Raw genomic sequence first — 6,513 nt, 5'->3', positions numbered from 1 at the left:
AAATAGAGGAGAGATCTAATTATTCATCTATATTTTTTTTGGTCAACTGATTTTTTATTTAGATCTTTGTCTAGTTGAATTGTAGAACTCATGGGAGTGTTCATGGCCTTAGCATTGTCCATTTGATATTTTTTTAGAATATCTTTGATGTATTTGGTTTGGTTAAGGAATATTTCATCTTCCATATATTTTACACTAAACTTAAGAAAATAATTTTTCTCTCCCATCATACTCATTACTTATTTTTTTTTGAGAATTCAACACATATGGTTTTAATTAAAGATTTAAATAAGATGTCATATACATAAATCTGAATAATGATAATTTTATATTTACCCTTTATAGAAAAAGGGTGGGGTCTACACTACCCTTAACAAATCCTCTCACTAGTAAGAATGAGCTAAGTCTTTCATATTAAGCTCTAGGTGCTTGATTTAACCCATATAGTGCCTTTTTTTAATTTGAATACATGATTTAAAAATTGTGATTTTCCAAATCCAGGGGATTGCTTAACATAAACATGCTCTTTGATTATCCCATTTAGAAAAGCATTCTGAATATCCATTTAATATAATTTAAAACCCTTAGAGCAAGTAAAGGCTAAGAGAATAGTTATGGCTTTTATTCTAGCTATTGGGGCAAAGGTTTTTTCAAAGTCTATGCCCTCAATCTGGTTATACCCTTTAGCCACTAGTCTGACCTTATTTCTTACTATGGTTCCTGAGTCATTCACCTTAATTTTAAAGACCCACTTTGTTTCCACTATACTCTGCTCTTTAGGTCTCTTGACTAATTCCCATACAATATTCTTAGTAAATTGGTTCAATTCTTCTTACATTGCTAGGATCCAATATTCATCTCCTAAAGCTTGATCTATACTCATGGGTATTATCATAGAGATAAATGCAGAATGAATAACCTCCTTCCTCTGTTCATGCCTAGTTCTCAAACCTTCCAATGGGTAGCATAAGATTAATTCTTTAGGAGTACTTGAAGAATATCTCCAATCTTTACGAAATTCTTCTTGAGAGTCTCCCTTTTCTCCCATGGTCATAGTTTCTACTTCCTGAATGGACTCTACCTCATCTTATTCAAATTTAGGTTTAGAGGGTTTATCTAATTCATCAAATACTACATGGGTGGACTCTTCTACTACTAGGGTCCTCTTATTGAATATTCTATAGGCCTTACCTACATATGAATAATCTAAGAAGACACCCTCATCGGCCTTAGGATTAAATTTTTCTAAGAGAGATTTTACATTGATTAAGATAAAATAATTACAACCAAAGACATGCAAGTGCAAAACATTCGGTGTCTAACCCTTAAGGAGTTCATAGGGTATTTTGTTCAACTTTGACCTAATGTCCACCCTATTTAGGACATAACATGCATTTTTCATTGCTTCTGCCAAAAAATATCCAGGAAGAGTATACTTAGCTAATATTACTCTTGTAGCTTCTACCAAGATTTTATTCCTTCTCTCGGCTATCCCATTTTTTTAAGGGTTCTAGAGACAGAGAAGTTATGTTCTATTCCTATCTCTTGATAGAAGGATTCAAATCTTTCATTTTGAAACTCTTCGCCATGATCACTATGGATTGTTAGAATTTTGCATCCTAATTTTTGTTGAATCCAAGTGGAGAAAGTTTTAAATTCCTCAAACTACTCATTCTTATGTGCAAGGAATCTTACCGAAGTAAATCTAGAGAAGTCATGTACAATCAGAAATCCATAATTTTCCCACCTAGGCTAGTTGTGCTAACGGGACCAAATAGGTCCATGTGAAGGATTCCCAGTGGCCTAGATGTATTCACATCCTTGTTTGAATGAAATGATGATTTTATATGTTTCCTAGTTGACAGGCATCACATAGATGTTCTTTAGTGAAGCCTAACTTAGGTATGCCTCTAACTAGTTTTTTCTAAGTGATATTCCTAAATGTTTTTATGCTAGCATTGCATAATCTCCTATACCATAGCCAGAAGTCATCCATTTTTATTTTTAAACACAATGAATTTGAATTTTTAATACAGTTAAATTCTAACATGTAAATATTATTTATTCATTTTCCTTCTAATACAAGTTTATCATTTAAGCTAATCAAGCATTTATCAGAAAGAAATTTTATGTCAAATCCTTTGTCACATAATTGACTATTGCTCAATAGATTATGCTTTAAACCATCAACTAATAAAATATTTTCAATTAATTTTTTTTTAGAATTTCAAAGAATACCTAAACCCACCAATTTTCTGGTGGTGTTGTCCCTTAAAGTCACCTTGCCTCTAACCCTAGTTTCTAGTGTAATGAACTTCTTCATGTCTCTAGTCATATGTCTTGAGTAGACACTATCCAGGTACCACATGCTCTCACTAGGTCTTTTATAAGAGCACCCCTACAAGGTCATTCAAAGGATAGATTTGGGAACTCAAGTGAGTTTGGGTTCCTCCTTATGCTTATATGAATGAGATGTATGCATGCTATACTATGTTGAATGAAATTTAGGTCTCCACACTAGGTGTATCCTATGGTGAATTGTATAAGTGAGGCTATGTAACCTAGCATGCCACAAGAGAAGCACCTAACACAGGGAAATGGGTTCACAAACCTATATGAGTGGTGACGCCTCTTCTTAAACTCTTTACTAACTTCATATTCATTTGCTGTCACTTTCACTTTTAATCGATATTCATTACTATATATTTTTCGTGTAAGTTCATTTAATTTCTTAAACTCCTTTTCTAACTTAATATGTAAAAAGCAAATAACTTTCTGTATTTTCGAAAAAAAAAAAGACTTTCCCTTTACAAGCAACAGTCACTCTCCTCTCTGACGCAAGTATTCTTCGTCTCCGGCAATGAAGACCCACGTGACCTCAGGAGCTATGCAGTAGTTCTTTATTTCCCCACGAGCCAAGCTTGAGCTCAACTCGAGTTCAACCTCATGATTTGGCTAACGAGTCAAGCTCAAGTTAGTAAACCTTGCAATCATTTTTCTTTAAATTGAAAGGGTTTAGTTCTCACACTTCATTCTCTTTAAAAGTCTTTTCAATCGTCTGTTCCCTTTAATCTTTCTATGGTAAGCTCAAGCAAGAGGGTTAGGCACGCTAAGTAACTGACTAGGGGACCTTCCTCTAGGAATGCTAATGAAAAATTTTTGTCCAAAGAAAATGAGGAATCCTTTCCTAGGTACGTGACCCAGAAAGACTTAGTTAGAGGTGTCCCCAAGCTTAAATTTTCAAAAGACTACCTTTGTGATGCCTGCCAATTAGGAAAGCAAGTCCATTCCTCTTTTCACTCAATTAAGGACATTAGCACCTCTAGACCTTTAGAAGTCCTTCACATGGATTTGTTTGGACCCATTAGCACTGCCATCTTAGGAGGAAAAGTCTATGGATTTGTGATTGTTGATGACTACTCGAGTTTTACTTGGATTAGTTTTTTGTCCGATAAGAATGAGTCTTTTGATGAGTTTAGAGACTTCTTCACTTGGATTCAGAAAAAGCTAGGTTATGCGATCTTGAACATCATTAGTGACCATGGGGGAGAGTTTAAAAATAAGAGATTTGGAGTCTTTTGTGAGGACAAGGGAATTAGTCACAACTTATCAGCTCCTAGGATCCCTTAGCAGAATGGGGTAGCTGAAAGAATGAACTGATACTTAGTTGAAGCCGTTAGAGCCATGCTTGCTGAGTATTCACTTCCAAAATACTTTTGGACTGAAGCAGTAAACACAGCTTTTATGTGTTGAATAGGGTGAATGTTAGAGCCAAACATGATAAGACACCTTATGAGATCCTTAAGGGTAGGACACCCAATCTTTCCCACCTTCATGTCTTTGGTTGTAAGGTTTTTATTCGTAATAATGAGAAGTCACACTTAGGAAAATTTGATCCAAAATCTGATGGAGTGTTCTTGGGATATTCTAGTGTGGGGAAATCCTTTAGGGTGTTCAATAAGAGGACTTTGGTGGTAGAGGAGACTACCCATATAGTGTTTGATGAATCTGATCCTAAGAAGAGTAGAGTTGAGGATGAAGATTGTTGCAACCCATGACCCCGAGTTTGAGATTTTGATGATGATAAATAATGTCGTTTGAATTATCTATTCATTGAATATTATTTTATTTACTATTATCCGTGAGTACTAACATTTCAGGAAGATCAAAAGCTGCTCAGGATGACAGATAGACTTAAGAATGGGTAGATTAGGAGTACGAGTCTGCAATGTATTTTGTTGTTTATTTTATTTTTATTTTCTTGAGTCTGGCCATAAAATGCATAAAAGTCTGAACAACCATGCACACACACAGGGGGAGAGTGTTTTTAAATAAAAAATTTTAGAGTTTTTCTTTCTCTGTAGATCATATTATACGATGTTATTTCATTCCGTACGATCAGAGCTTTATAGGATGATTATGTGAATAGATCATACCGTACGAATGTAATCGTACTGTACGATATGTTCTAATCCAAAACCCTAGCTGTCGTTTCAATTTAAGTAAGTTATTTTACGCCGCTCGTACTATACGAACACCTTCGTACTGTACAATTTATTTTAAATACTTACTTAATTTAACCCGTGATTAGTGCAAGAAATTCGGGCTTAATTAAAATTTGAACATCATACTGTACGAATCCATTCGTACAATATGATGAATAGAGACAAATTATAATCATCCCGAAGATTATCCTGGATGATCTCTTTGGTTTTGTCTCATCGTACTATACGATGTAAATCATACTATACGATGAACAGAGATGATGTTTGATTGTCCCGGATAGCTTCCTGTACGAACAGTATTGTTATGGATCGTACCGTACAATTTAAAGTCATACTGTATGAATGCTTTTGAACTGTTCCTACCACTTTGTACCAGGATAAAGTCTTTTTATACATATCATACTGTATGATTAGAAACCGTACTGTACGATTAGAAACCGTACTGTACGATAGTAACGACTACTTTTGAAATCTCAGGAATTTTGGAGCCCGTTTTAATGTGTAAAACTTGTCATATTTTGAAGGTGTGTGAATCAAATAGAGGAGAACGTGGTTAGAGAGGGATTCTGAGGGAGAGAGCTCTTGAGAAGTTTTTTAGGGTTTGAGAGAGGAGGAGAAGGTGAGCGTTGTGAGGGAGAAGAAGGTGTGAGTGAGATCACACGGTTGCTCCGAACTTGCTGCATCTTGTTCCTCCTGTGGCCCTAGAAGAATTTGTGGGAGGATCTCCAAGGGGAAAGGCTCTTCTACATCTGTGACCTCGAGGTACTCTGCCTTCTCCAGGAGGGAGAAAAATGAGAAGGTTCTCTATCGTCGTCAGGAGGGTGAAAACAGAGTTTGGCAATCCGCTATGCCGGGTTGGTTAAAGGGAGTATTGTCAGGGCTTCTCCGCCTTGCCAATGGGGGAAAAAGGAGAGCTATTTCTTGTAGTGAAATACCCAGAGCGGAGGACTCCGGGGAGTGGACATAGGTCATGGTTTGACCGAACCACTATAAAAATCTAGGTGTGCTTTTTCCTTATTGTCTTTTATTACTGCGTGCATTTTATTTTTCAATATTTGCTTAGGAAAATTTGTGAAAAAAAAAGTTTAAATTTTCATGTTAAAATTTTAAAACATAAAAAATATTAGAACTCCTACTTAGGTTTTAACTATTGTCAAAAAGTTTTCACAATTCACCCCCTCTGGTCTATCTAGTAATTTCAATTGGTATCAGAGCTTGTTTTCAAAAATAGTGTTTTAGAAAATCTTGAAAAAACGATCATGTCACATTTTGGTAATTGCAATACTGTGGAGGGTTATTCAATAACCCATCCACCTCTTTTTGATAACATTCCATTTGATTTCTGGAAAATTAGAATGTCTACTTTTTTACAATCTATTGATTACTGCATGTGGATGTTAGTGAATGATGGATATGTTGCACCGTTTAAAAATATTAATAGATTGAAAACTCATTTTCCTTTTAATGAATGGAGCAAAAAGGATAGGGATTTTGCTCAACTGAATGCTAAATGTTTAAATTGTTTTTTCTATGCATTGAAGTCTGAGGATTATATGAGAGTATCTACTTGTGCCACTAGTAAGGAGATTTGGGATAGACTGTGCATTACATACAATGAAATAAGTGAAGTAAAATAGTCTAGTCTTAACATTTTACTGCACGATTATGAACTCTTCCGCATGAAACCTAGCGAAACAATATCTGACATGTACACTAGGTTCACCCAAATCGTGACATCCTTGCATGCATTAGGTAAAGAGATTTCAAATTATGAGAAAGTAAATAAAATTCTTAGATGCTTACCTAGTTCCTATGATGCAAAGATAACTGCTATCACTAAATCTAAAGACCTTAACGTGTACTCTATTGATAATCTCCTTGGGTCACTCATTTCATACGAACAAGGAGTGAATCAGAGACAAAGTGATGACGATGAAAAGAAGAAGGAGCGAACGGTGGCTTTAAAAGCAAGCAACTCAGAAAGTGAAAGCTCTGCAGGGGAGGAAGA

The sequence above is a fragment of the Dendrobium catenatum genome, unplaced genomic scaffold (assembly GCF_001605985.2).
Source record: "Dendrobium catenatum unplaced genomic scaffold, ASM160598v2 original_scaffold_3308, whole genome shotgun sequence".
In the NCBI taxonomy this organism is placed as follows: Eukaryota; Viridiplantae; Streptophyta; class Magnoliopsida; order Asparagales; family Orchidaceae; genus Dendrobium; species Dendrobium catenatum.
Note: the sequence above shows the minus strand (reverse complement) of the source record.